Source organism: Schistocerca cancellata, chromosome 6 (assembly GCF_023864275.1).
Source record: "Schistocerca cancellata isolate TAMUIC-IGC-003103 chromosome 6, iqSchCanc2.1, whole genome shotgun sequence".
In the NCBI taxonomy this organism is placed as follows: domain Eukaryota; kingdom Metazoa; phylum Arthropoda; class Insecta; order Orthoptera; family Acrididae; genus Schistocerca; species Schistocerca cancellata.
The window spans coordinates 263,533,214-263,547,991 of NC_064631.1; the positions used below are offsets into that span (position 1 = coordinate 263,533,214).

The 14,778-nt window shown below is 47.2% G+C and overlaps 1 protein-coding gene across 1 annotated transcript in view; it reads left to right on the forward strand.

The window, feature by feature from the left end:
• The window catches only part of LOC126088275 (uncharacterized), a 181,069-nt gene that overhangs the window by 123,443 nt on the left and 42,848 nt on the right, over positions 1-14,778 (forward strand). The window lies entirely within an intron of this gene.

Below are 14,778 nucleotides of genomic sequence, written 5' to 3' on the forward strand. Positions count from 1 at the left end.
GTTTATACCTTTCGTGACAATCGCCAAATCAAGCCAGGCATTTAATCTGTAGGTTTCCTGAGGTTATCCCCTGTTGTGATATTTCCCATTCTTTTATTACCTTATCAAACACAAGATTGAAAAGGGGAAGTGAGAGGCCATCGCCTTGTCGGACACCTGTGTGAATTTCAAAGGGCTCTGATACTTCCCCACAGAACTTAACTTTTGATGTAGTGTTGATCAAGCTTTGCTCTATGATAGTCCGGTTTTTGTTGTCTACTTTGTATTCAGCTAGAATTTTGAAGAGAGTTTTCCTGTCGATAGAGTCGTACGCCTTTTTGAAGTCGACAAAGGTAATGATCAGGTTCTGTTTGTGTTGTAAAATCATTTTCAGGTTCCAAATTTGTTCCACACAAGACCGCCCTTTACGGAAGCCTTCTTGGTATTCCCCAATCAACTGGTCGGTCTGGCATTCTAGTCTGTAGTAAGAATATTCCTCTGTAGTTATTCGGGTCAGTCTTGTCATCTTTTTTTTGTGTAGAGAGTGTATCAGGGCAGTTTTCCAGTCGTCAGGAATTTTCGTGGTCTTCCAGATATCTTCCAAGTTCCTGTAGATATCTTTGGTGAGTTCTGGGTCTTGTAACTTCCAGATTTCCGCGATGATGCCGTCTTCTCCTGGTGCTCTTCGATTCTTGAGTGACTTGTTTATTTCTTTAACTTCTTCTAGAGTTGGAGGTTCATTATCTGGATTGTACGTGCTCGTTTCTGTCATCATTTCTTCCATAGGGGGGTCCGTGTTGAAGAGTTTTTCAAAGTACTTTGCCAGAATGTCACAATTGTTTTTAGTATTGGTTTCTAGGGTTCCATCCGCTCTTCTGAAGCACAAGTTTCTCTGAACGTTCTGTAGAAGTTTCTTGTATTGTTCTTCGTGAAGTCCGATTCGGTCTCCGCCAGTCGCCGTTTATCAGACTGTCGTTTTTCACTGCGAATGATTTTGCTTAATTGTTTCTGTGTTTTCACAAAGTTCATCCAATTCTTTGGGATTTATGGCTAATAAATTTTTTCCATGTCCGATTCCTTGGTCAATAGCTTGGTCACGTGTGTGGTTCCACCAACCGTGTTTCCTTGTGCGTGGTGCTTGTGCTAGTTTCATGACCTCTCGGATTCTTCCTGAAAATTGTGTCCAGTATGTAGTTTTCTCCATTTTAATTTTGTCTAATATTTGTGTCTGGTTGAAAGTAAGATATTCTGGATCTGGTCTAACAATTTTGTTCTTCTGGAGCTTTTTCCTGGGCAAAAGACGAATCCTGATCTGTAGTAGGTAGTGGTCTAAGTAGCCTTTACGTGTGTCTATGTTCAAAATTTCTTTTTGTGAGTCTTTCTGGACTATTACGTGGTCGATTTGAAGTTCCTGCTTTCCACTGGGGAATTTACATGTGGTAAGTTTGCGTGTTGGTTTCTTCAATTTTGTTGACATAATGGCAAGTCGTGGGTTTTGCAAAAGTCTATCAGGTGTTTTCCATTTTTGTTTGTGTCCTTGTGTGGAGTATGTTTTCCTGGAGTATGTCTGTATATTTTTTCCGAGTTTAGCGTTGAAGTCTCCCAGTATTATTTTGGCTCTATGTGCAGGAATTTTCCTGATAGTTTCTTCCACTGTCATCCAGAAGTCATCAATTTCGTCCGGGTTTTTTTATGTTGTAGTCATTAGTCGGTGCACGTGCGTTGATTATTGTGTAGGATTTGTTGGCTGATTTCACTGTGATGGTGCTGATTCTTTCATTTGGTGATGAAAAGTCGATTATGCTGTCCGTGATGGACCTGTGTACTGCAAATCCTGTGCGAAAAAGCCGTAGGTTTTTCAGTTGTCTCGATGGTTTTCCTTTGTATATTCTAAACTTCTCCCTGTTGAAATGGTCTTCGTCGGTGAATCGTGTTTCTTGCAGTGCACGTACTTTGATTTGAAATTTTTTGAGAGTGTCTGTGAGTTGTTTCATCTTTCCTGTCTTCATCAGTGTGTTCACGTTGAGTGTGCCGATATAGTGTTTGCGTTTGGTCTTGAGGGAGTTTGAGAAGCTCCGATTCGTCTCATTATGTCCGTGAGTTCCTGGAATGCTATGCTCACGACGATCCCAGTCTATTGACTGGGGTCCAAGGTAATGAGATTTTTCCCGTTGTACCATCATGATGTTTAGTAGTTGGATATATGGCATGTTGCCGAGTACAACCTGTCTTTCCAGATCAGGAGGTTGGTTGAGGCCGCCACTAACATGTGGAACGGACGCCTTTTGTAGCCGCCCACTGTGGGAACAGACGCTACTAGTAGTTTTGGTACGCCCCGAGTATTTCATTTCCTCGGTACCACCTATATCTAGGAGGCATTCCACTATCCGCCACCTGGGGAAGCGCTCGGCGCTCGATTGCGGGTCTACTAACCGCCCCGACGTATATATATAATGAACTGCATTAAGCAGGACTGTGTATAGATAGAGAATAATAATCACTGTTAACCGATCAGTGTTATTGAATGACAAGCGACCCGCTCTGGATTAGCACTGGTAGCACTAAGTGTCTACGAACGGATTACGTGTCTGGCTTAGCGGAGATAAATTAAGTACAAAAATCTAAATAGCGAATCAATGTATCAGCGTAATCGTATCGAAATCCCTACAGTAGTTCTTGAGATTAACCTTCAGAAACACATAAATACGCGGCGGTGGACTTCAATTTCTGTAGATAATAGTCATGCCCAGCCGTTGTGTAGTCCTCTGTTATACTCGCGCACTCGTGTACCCGCTGTCTTTCCTACGCTGGTGGAGTCCACGTGTACATGACGACAAGACTCAAGCGGCGTGCTTAGGGCTGTAAACGGGCAGCGCGGAGATTGGCGAGTCGAGTCTCCAAGCATACGGATACTGCGAGTTCTGAGATGACGTCATAGGAGCCGTTTGGTTGATTTGGGGGGAAGGGGACCAAACAGCGTGGTCATCGATCCTATCGGATTAGGGAAGGAAATCGGCCGAGCCTTACAAAGGAAAAATACTGGCATTTGCCTAAAGAGATTTAGGGAAATCACGGAAAACCTAAACCAGGACTGTCGGACTCGGGTCTGAACCGTCGTCCTCCCGAATGCGAGTCCTGTGTGCTAACCACTGCGCCACGTCGTTCCCTTCAGAGGTGTCGGTGGTGAGTTTAAAGCGAGTTTACGTAGTTTATTTCTGATCTCTGTTAGGCAATACACTATATGATAAACTATGATCTCAACTGTAGGAACAAGAAAACTGGGTCACGCGACGTGTTGATACCCAAAGCTTGAGAAATATACATGATGTAAAGGAAGAAAGTATTCCGCATTTTGAGAGGACCAAAACAAAAATCTTTATAGCTATGAGGACAAGTTCATCTTCATACTGTAAAACAGAACTCTTCTATTGCAGGCTCTTTGCTACTACGAACGATCTACAGAATGCAGTAAACAAATGAGTAAAGAAATGAGAATACATTATTCCGTTGCTATGAAACAGAAGAGCTTCTATTTTATCCTACTTACTGTGACCTACGACCTAAACTTAAAAACTGTCGCTAAAAGCCCGCATCTCGTGGTCGTGCGGTAGCGTTCTCGTTTCCCACGCCCGGGTTCCCGGGTTCGATTCCCGGTGGGGTCAGGGATTTTCTCTGCCTCGTGATGGCTGAGTGTTGTGTGCTGTCCTTACATTAGTTAGGTTTAAGTAGTTCTAAGTTCTACGGGACTGATGACCATAGATGTTAAGTCCCATAGTGCTCAGAGCCATTTGAACCATTTGTCGCTAAAAGAAGTACTCAGTATTGCAACCGTTCATGGTAGAGCATGCTTTTGTCACGCAGTCTCTGAAAAACTCCGAGTTGGTCACGGATGCGCTAGTAGATATTGATAACGCGTTCCTGAAGTCATTGTACATTATGAATGGACATTGCATACACCAAAAATTTCAAGTGTTCCCACAACCAAAAATCCAAGTGATTAGGGTAGGGGAAAGAGCAGGCCAACGTGCTGGAACTCCCCGACCAGTCCATTGGCGCTTAAGTTTCTGTGTGAGGTGTTCTCGGACATTTCGGAGAAAATGGGCTGCACTTACGCAGAACTGTGTATACGGTCTGCAGTAACAGCACTGTCAGATGTTTCCTGCATGCTGTATCCAATGACTATAGCAGAGGAACGTGTCCTCATTTGTTAACCGCATTCTGTAGGTCATTCGTAATAGCAAACAGCGTGCAGTAGAAGTGATGTGTTTCACAGCGGAGAAGATGAACAAGTGCACGTAGCTCCTAAGATACATATTTTAGAGCTTACGTTTACTGGAGATTTTTTCCTCGTTTTGGTCCGTACTGCTACCCTTAAAAACCGTGCGTATTGTTTTTTAACAGCCTTTATTTGACAGTGAAATATTAAGTCTTGCCCAGACCAATAAATATATAAAAAGGGAACGATCAAAGAAACGTTCTGGGACGGGTGCTACAACTTCTACATCTAATTTTACAACTACACTCTGCAAGCCACCTTATGATGTGTGGCGGAGGATGCTTCTAGTACCACAGTCACTGTCCCCTTTCTGCTCCACTGAACGACTGTTGAGCTCACACCTCCCAGATTTTACGTTCTTGGTCTTTTCACATAACAAACTGCTAGCCACTGCAAGTACAGCGCTAGGAAAGATAGTGCTCAACCAGATTTTAGTTATTATGTGTACGCTATTCTAACACTATTGTAGGAACAATACGTGGTCCAGTTTCTATATGATTCGGGAGTATACAGAATACTAAGATTAGCACAACGAGCTGCCACTTGCGGCAGAGACAATTGCTGTAAGCCGGCTGGACGTATTATCCCTGTGAGCTTGGGTGACAGATGCTGCCACAACTCTAAGCCAGAGTTCATCAAGAGTAGGCGATAGCGAGTTATTGCGTTCAAGACTCTGAATATTATTCTCTCTCATACATGGTGGTCCACTGATAGTGACCGGGCCAAATATCTCACGAAATGAGCATCAATCGAAAAAACTATAAAGAACGAAACTCGTCTAGCTTGAAGGGGGAAACCAGATGGCGCTATGATTGGCCCGCTAGATGGCGCTGCCATAGGTCGAACGGATATCAACTGCGCTTTTTTAAAAAAAATACGAACCCCCATTTTTATTACATATTCGTGTAGTACGTAAAGAAATATGAATATTTTAGTTGGACCACTTTTTTCGCTTTGTGATAGATGGTGCTGTAATAGTCACGTGGTATCACGTAACATTCCACCAGTGCGGACGGTACTTGCTTCGTGATACATTACCCGTGTTAAAATGGACCGTTTACCAATTGCGGAAAAGGTCGATATCGTGTTGATGTATGGTTGTTGTGCTCAAAATGCCCAACGGGCGTGTACTATGTATGCTGCTCAGTATTCTGGACATCACCCAAGTGTCCGGACCGTTCGCCGAATAGTTACGTTATTTAAGGAAACAGGAAGTGTTCAGCCACATGTGAAACGTCAACAACGATCTGCAACAAATGATGATGCCCAAGTAGATGTTTTAGCTACTGTCGCGACTAATCCGCACATCAGTAGCAGACAAATTGCGCGAAAGTCGGGAATCTCAAAAATTTCGGTGTTGAGAATGCTACATCAATATCGATTGCATCCGTATCATATTTCTATGCACCAGGAATTGCATGGCGACGACTTTTAACGTCGTGTATAGTTCTGCCACGGGGCACAAGAGAAATTACGGGCCGATGACAGATTTTTTGCACGCCTTCTATTTAGCGACGAAGCGTCATTCACCAACAGTGGTAACGTAAACCAGCATAATATGCACTGTTGGGCAACGGGAACTCCACGATGGCTGCGACAAGTGGAACATCAGCGACCGTGGCGGGCATTATGGGAGGAAGGATAATTGGCACCCATTTTATCGATAGCAATCTAAATGGTGCAATGTATGCCGATTTCCTACGTAATGTTCTACCGATGTTACTATAAGATGTTTCACTGGATGACAGAATGGCGATGTACTTCCAAGATTATGGATGTCCGGCACACAGCTCGCGGTAAAAAAAAAAAAAAAAAAAAAAAAAAAAAGTTCAAATGGCACTGAGCACTATGGGACTTAACATCTTAGGTCATCAGTCCCCTAGAACTTAGAACTACTTAAACCTAACTAACCTAAGGACAGCACACAACACCCAGTCATCACGAGGCAGAGAAAATCCCTGACCCCGCCGGGAATCGAACCCGGGAACCCGGCAGCTCGCGTTCGGTTGAAGCGGTATTGATTAGCATATTTTATGACAGGTGGATTGATCGTCGAAGCACCATACCATGTCCCACATGTCCACCTGATCTGACGTCCCCGGATTTCTTTCTGTGGGGAAAGTTGAAAGATATTTGCTATCGTGATCCACCGACAACGCCTGACAACATGCGTCAGCGCATTGTCAATGCATGTGCGAACATTACGGAAGGCGAACTACTCGCTGTTGGGAGGAATGTCGTTACACGTATTGCCAAATGAGTTGAGGTTGACTGACATAATTTTGGGCATTTATTGCATTAATGTGGTATTTACAGGTAATCACGCTGTAACAGCGTGCGTTCTCAGAAATGATAAGTTCACAAAGGTACATGTATCACACTGGAACAACCGAAATAAAATGTTCAAACGTATCTACGTTCTGTATTTTAATTTAAAAAACCTACCTGTTACCAACTGTTAGGCTAAAATTGTGAGGCATATTTTGTGACTATTACAGCGCCATCTATCACAAAGCGAAAAAAGTCGTCCAACTAAAACATTCATACACTCCTGGAAATGGAAAAAAGAACACATTGACACCGGTGTGTCAGACCCACCATACTTGCTCCGGACACTGCGAGAGGGCTGTACAAGCAATGATCACACGCACGGCACAGCGGACACACCAGGAACCGCGGTGTTGGCCGTCGAATGGCGCTAGCTGCGCAGCATTTGTGCACCGCCGCCGTCAGTGTCAGCCAGTTTGCCGTGGCATACGGAGCTCCATCGCAGTCTTTAACACTGGTAGCATGCCGCGACAGCGTGGACGTGAACCGTATGTGCAGTTGACGGACTTTGAGCGAGGGCGTATAGTGGGCATGCGGGAGGCCGGGTGGACGTACCGCCGAATTGCTCAACACGTGGGGCGTGAGGTCTCCACAGTACATCGATGTTGTCGCCAGTGGTCGGCGGAAGGTGCACGTGCCCGTCGACCTGGGCCGGACCGCAGCGACGCACGGATGCACGCCAAGACCGTAGGATCCTACGCAGTGCCGTAGGGGACCGCACCGCCACTTCCCAGCAAATTAGGGACACTGTTGCTCCTGGGGTATCGGCGAGGACCATTCGCAACCGTCTCCATGAAGCTGGGCTACGGTCCCGCACACCGTTAGGCCGTCTTCCGCTCACGCCCCAACATCGTACAACCCGCCTCCAGTGGTGTCGCGACAGGCGTGAATGGAGGGACGAATGGAGACGTGTCGTCTTCAGCGATGAGAGTCGCTTCTGCCTCGGTGCCAATGATGGTCGTGTGCGTGTTTGGCGCCGTGCAGGTAAGCGCCACAATCACGACTGCATACGACCGAGGCACACAGGGCCAACACCCGGCATCATGGTGTGGGGAGCGATCTCCTACACTGGCCGTACACCACTGGTGATCGTCGAGGGGACACTGAATAGTGCCCGGTGCATCCAAACCGTCATCGAACCCATCGTTCTACCATTCCTAGACCGGGAAGGGAACTTGCTGTTCCAACAGGACAATGCACGTCCGCATGTATCCCGTGCCACCCAACGTGCTCTAGAAGGTGTAAGTCAACTACCCTGGCCAGCAAGATCTCCGGATCTGTCCCCCATTGAGCATGTTTGGGACTGGATGAAGCGTCGTCTCACGCGGTCTGCACATCCAGCACGAACGATGGTCCAACTGAGGCGCCAGGTGGAAATGGCATGGCAAGCCGTTCCACAGGACTACATCCAGCATCTCTACGATCGTCTCCATGGGAGAATAGCAGCCTGCATTGCTGCGAAAGGTGGATATACACTGTACTAGTGCCGACATTGTGCATGCTCTGTTGCCTGTGTCTATGTGCCTGTGGTTCTGTCAGTGTGATCATGTGATGTATCTGACCCCAGGAATGTGTCAATAAAGTTTCCCCTTCCTGGGACAATGAATTCACGGTGTTCTTATTTCAATTTCCAGGAGTGTATTTCTTTACGTACTACGCGAATATGTAATAAAATGGGGGTTCCTATTTTTAAAAAAATCACAGTTGATATCCGTTTGACCTATGTACTTGGAGTCAGCTCGAACAAGCAGTTCTCACAACCTTTTTCGACGGGAAGTGTTGGTTTCTTTCCTGTTACAAACAAAAAAATTTTTAAGGCGTAATGGTACGTGCTTATTCGATAGTATGGCCCCAGGTGAGTGCAGTGCGATGTCTGTGTTATCGATATGTATTAACAGGGACAGTAAGTAAAACTCTAAGAATAACCAGTAATCCAACAGCGACAGCGCTGCCCTGGTCCGTGCTGATCGCTACCACCAAGCAAGCAGCACTGCCGAGTCGCTGCTGGATTACTGGTTATTATTTGTATTTTACTGTCCCTGTTAATACACATCGATACAACTGTTATCATACTATACTGATTTGGAAGCCCTCTATCGAATGGACACGTAAAACCCCGATTCAAAAATAACTTTCTTTGTAATGAGGAACAAACCGCCACTTTCTGTTGATATTGGGCCTCGCACGAAAGACATGACGAGCAGTAAGTATTCGGGGGACTCCAGCTACACGATGCAAAAACGAAATTGTAATTATGTGGTGGAACACCAGAGAAAATGCGCCTGACGACTGTTAGAATACAAACCCGGTATATACAGGGCATAAAAAAAAATACACTGTCGAATACTTTGAGAGATTGTAGTATTCATCGAAACAAGAAAAATAAGTCAAAGAAACATGGGCTCGGAAATGCATACTTTCTGCGATAAAGACATTTTTACAGGAGGTGTTCAAGGTGGCGTCCATACATGACGATGCAACCCTCTGCTCTCCGACGTAAGGAATGACGCACCCTTTGAAGTATGCCGGCCGATGTGGCCGAGCGGTTCTAGACGCTACAGTCTGGAACCGCGCGACCGCTACGGTCGGAGGTTCGAATCCTGCCTCGGGCATGGATGTGTGTGGTGACCTTAGGTTAGTTAGGTTGAAGTAGTTCTAAGTTCTAGGGGACTGATGACCTCAGCAGTTAAGTCCCATAGTGCTCAGAGCCATTTGAACCTTTGAAGTATAGCCGGTTGTTGTGTATCTGCTGGCACGTATTGAAGACGCGACCCTGTAGAGTCCCTACTTCGTTGATCGGCGTGGCGTAGACCAAACGAATTCATTCAAGTGTCCCCGTAGCCAAAAGTCAAGGGGATTGAGGTCTGGAGAACAAGCAGGTCAAGGTTTGCCCCCGACGCCGCCCCCCCCCCCCCCCCATTTCGACCAAGCATTCCAGCGGTCCTGAAATGTCTGCGTCAGGTCTTCGTAGACACTGAGACGAATGTGAGCTGATGCGTCATCGTAGATGAACCGTATTTGCATTCGTTGCTGCAATGTCACAGCCTCCAGCAACGTAGGCAATTAATTAATGAGGAAGTCCAGATGATGCGCTCCGGTTAACCATTTTGGTAGCACGTCTGGCCCTGTTAATTTATCAAAATGGTTCAAATGGCTCTGAGCACTATGGGACTCAACTGCTGTGGTCATAAGTCCCCTAGAACTTAGAACTACTTAAACCTAACTAACCTAAGGACAGCACAGAACACCCAGCCATCACGAGGCAGAGAAAATCCCTGACCCCGCCGGGAATGTTAATTTATCGCCAAGTATGCGCGCCCACCCGGTGATTGAGAATTAGTGTTGATGCCCTCTTTCCTGAATTGCTTGGGGATTTACATCTGCCCATATATGCGGGTTATGGAAATTCACAACACCATCTCTTCTGATATCAGCCTCATAGGTGAATAAAATCTTGCATGTGGACATTGGGTCTGCGGCACACTTCTGCAATAGCCACTGACAGAACTGCCATCTGCCTGAACGCGCTGTAGGTGGTTTCTTCCTCCTATCGTAGCACACACTCCTCCATGTCAGGCGTGCTGACTGCGCGGGGCTTTCCACTGTCATTCTTCCGAGGTGCAAGGGTATCTGTGTCCTATAGACAATGGAAAAGTCTCTCGAACAGCTTATCAGATGGCAGTCTCCACTGTGAATATTTTTCAGCGTAGAGAACATGGACTCGCAGGCTATGTCCATTTGTTAATCCATAGCAGAGTATCATATCCGCCATTTCACTTGCTAACAGGTGGTGGAAGAGAGAAAATGTAAATGTACTATACCATTTGTACGTACAAATAACGCAATAACAGTAAACACATAAGTGAATCCGCTTTTGGAAGAAGGTAAAACACCATGATAGTACCCAGGGCTGACAGTACTGTACGCTGCGCGGGATTAGCCGAGCGGTCTAGGGCGCCGCAGTCATGGACTGTGCGGCTAGTCCCGGCGGAGGATCGAGTCCTCCCTCGGGCATGGGTGTGTGTGTTTGTCCTCAGGATAATTTAGGTTAAGTAGTGAGTAAGCTTAGGGACTGATGACCTTAGCAGTTAAGTCCCATAAGATTTCACACACATTTGAACATTTGACAGTACTGTACAACACGGCACACAAACACGACGAAAACTAACGTTCCTTACAACACGACTCGAACCACACAACTGACTGCAGACCACTTAATGACAGGTAGAGTATCCACTGACGACACATTTAACGGAGTGCCAATGCAACGACTGTGCTAACATCAGCAACGAGGTGTCGCGCAGCCATTCCTATAAACACGTGTGTTCCTCGGGAAAAATGCGTTTCCGGACCTGTGTTTATTGAACTTATTTTCCTTGTTTCGATGAATACTACCATCTCTCGAAGTATTCGACACTTTTTTTGAACATCGTGTATACATTTGGCGGTATTAAGAGCAGGCCAGCCAGGAGAGTGGCTGCGCGTATGGAGCTAAAAGAAAGGGATGCAATGGTCAGGCAGATTTTCTTAACCCACTTTTGAGGAAACGAATGATTTGCTATGATGAATCACGCCATGCCTTGTGACAATTCGATGGAAGGATTTGGGTTTAGCGAATGCCCGGAGAACGTTCTGTGCCATGGCGTGTAGTGCGAACACTGACGCATAGAGAAGGTGGTGTTACATTATAGAGATATTTTTAGTTTTTATGGTGTGGTCCCATTACGGCGCGTACGAAAATACCACACGCGGAAGGATATGAACACATATAACAGCAGTGTATGCTGCATGCAGTAGAAGAACAGTGCGGAGATGATTGATTGTATCAGCATGAAACGTGTTCTATCAGCATCTGTGAGGCGATGGTTTGTGGACAGTACCATTCCTGAAATGGCTGGGCTGCGCAGAGTTCCGGCCCCAACAGAATGGAACGCCTTTCAGATGAATCAGATCGTCGCCTTCGTTCCAGATCCCAGAATTTGAAACCACTATTCTCTCTGGTTTCGGCTCTTGAGGAAGAACGGCTTTCCGTTCCTTGACAGACAACCAGACACTTCACTGAATGCGTGCCCAGCAGAATACGAGCCGTTGTAGAGGCGAAGGCTGGGCACACCTCACACTACTCTACAATAACATCTACACTAATAGTTGTTGGGATACTTATGATCAGATACTGTATGTCTGTCATTTCAGACGTTGAGAGTAGTCCTGTTGAACAAATCGATTCAATATATTTTCTCTGACGGTCTTGAGATCCTGACCAACGAGAGCTGCAGTATCGCGGAAGTTTAAACTGCAGTCTCGGTAGACCAAGACTCTCCCGTTTTCGAATCACGACACGGGCTGGTTGGTTACTCGCTTTCTTACACGAGACACAGCACGATCTTGTCACAATTCACTAACATTCAAAAGCGATTTCTGAATGAAGGACCCGGTGCATAATCTTTCCTTAGATATAGAATCTAGACGGCGTTTCACCTATTTATGGTGGTAAGAGCACATCACGTGGAGGCACCTGTCTTATCTCCCACCTACACACTGGGGGACAAGAGAGGTCCCTCCACGTGGAGTGCTCTTACCACGAAAAGCAAGACCCGGAGTCCCTCGGTAACAATGCCACTGGCCTGGCCAAACATCTCGCCACGATGACAACCAAGAATAGAGCCTTTGCAAGACCACACTTAAGAACACTCTCGATCAACATCGAACTACACTCCTGGAAATTGAAATAAGAACACCGTGAATTCATTGTCCCAGGAAGGGGAAACTTTATTGACACATTCCTGGGGTCAGATACATCACATGATCACACTGACAGAACCACAGGCACATAGACACAGGCAACAGAGCATGCACAATGTCGGCACTAGTACAGTGTATATCCACCTTTCGCAGCAATGCAGGCTGCTATTCTCCCATGGAGACGATCGTAGAGATGCTGGATGTAGTCCTGTGGAACGGCTTGCCATGCCATTTCCACCTGGCGCCTCAGTTGGACCAGCGTTCGTGCTGGACGTGCAGACCGCGTGAGACGACGCTTCATCCAGTCCCGAACATGCTCAATGGGGGACAGATCCGGAGATCTTGCTGGCCAGGGTAGTTGACTTACACCTTCTAGAGCACGTTGTGTGGCACGGGATACATGCGGACGTGCATTGTCCTGTTGGAACAGCAAGTTCCCTTCCCGGTCTAGGAATGGTAGAACGATGGGTTCGATGACGGTTTGGATGCACCGTGCACTATTCAGTGTCCCCTCGACGATCACCAGTGGTGTACGGCCAGTGTAGGAGATCGCTCCCCACACCATGATGCCGGGTGTTGGCCCTGTGTGCCTCGGTCGTATGCAGTCGTGATTGTGGCGCTTACCTGCACGGCGCCAAACACGCACACGACCATCATTGGCACCGAGGCAGAAGCGACTCTCATCGCTGAAGACGACACGTCTCCATTCGTCCCTCCATTCACGCCTGTCGCGACACCACTGTAGGCGGGCTGCACGATGTTGGGGCGTGAGCGGAAGACGGCCTAACGGTGTGCGGGACCGTAGCCCAGCTTCGTGGAGACGGTTGCGAATGGTCCTCGCCGATACCCCAGGAGCAACAGTGTCCCTAATTTGCTGGGAAGTGGCGGTGCGGTCCCCTACGGCACTGCGTAGGATCCTACGGTCTTGGCGTGCATCCGTGCGTCGCTGCGGTCCGGTCGCAGGTCGACGGGCACGTGCACCTTCCGCCGACCACTGGCGACAACATCGATGTACTGTGGAGACCTCACGCCCCACGTGTTGAGCAATTCGGCGGAACGTCCACCCGGCCTCCCGCATGCCCACTATACGCCCTCGCTCAAAGTCCGTCAACTGCACGTACTGTTCACGTCCACGCTGTCGCGGCATGCTACCAGTGTTAAAGACTGCGATGGAGCTCCGTATGCCACTGCAAACTGGCTGACACTGACGGCGGCGGTGCACAAATGCTGCGCAGCTAGCGCCATTCGACGGCCAACACCGCGGTTCCTGGTGTGTCCGCTGTGCCGTGCGTGTGATCATTGCTTGTACAGCCCTCTCGCAGTGTCCGGAGCAAGTATGGTGGGTCTGACACACCGGTGTCAATGTGTTCTTTTTTCCATTTCCAGGAGTGTATTTTAAACAAAAAAATTAGTTTTACTATCTGACCAACGTCAGAAATATAATTTTATATAAAACCCACCGACTGCCGACCAAGAATTGATGGCATGAGACTAGCTATAGAGACACCTCACTCTTAGTATGGAAGTGCAATATTCTGCAAACTGAGCCTAGTGATAAAATCCGCTTGTGTAACAGATGATGACGACACTGAAATCCTAACTGTGGAACTGGACAAGTTTTCTGTAACTTCCGTCTACAAACCTCTTGCCGCTAACTTTGCTTTCCAGCCCCCAGGAAATGAACACAACCAGAAAAACAGAGTCTTTTTCGGCGATTTCAACAGTCAACACATTGATGGGGATATAGTGCATGTAACAACGATGGGCTGGAGGTTGAGCTGTGGGCAGAGTGTCAGCTGCTCAAACTCATCCATGACCCAGAGCAACTGAAGACAATTTTTGCTGTTGATGGAAGAAGAGTTACAACACTGATCTATTTGACAGCTGTGACATCAGTCAAATAATAAAGAAGCAGCTTCTCCAAGCAATATCCTCCATGCAACACTGACCAGTTGTGTGTACCACTCCAAAAGTATTACAGCCTCAAGTCACACCTTTGAGACGCAGATTCAACTTGCCAATCCAAAGAACTACGATGTATTCAACAAGCTCCCGATTATGCTGCGTGACAGAGCTTCTCGAGGGGCTGCAGATTTGAGGCAGACCATTTCTCCGAAGTAACGAGGGAGCCGGGTGAACCACGAATGCAGGGAGTAGATTCCATTCGCAGAGATTGGTGTAAGTTGGTGACAGACCTCGATGTCACTAGCCGCGCTGGGTGGCCGCGCAGTCTTAGGCGCCTTGTCACGGTTCGCGCCCTCCCCCCCCCCCCCTCCCGGAGGAGGTTACATTCCTCCCTTGGGCATATGTGTCTGTGTTGTCCTTAGCGTAAGTTAGTTTAAGTTTGGTTAAGTACTGAGTAAGCCTAGGAACCGATGACTTCAGCAGTTTGGTCCCTCAGGAACTTACCACCACCACCAGCTCGACTTCACTCACAACAGCAAGCAGGCCTT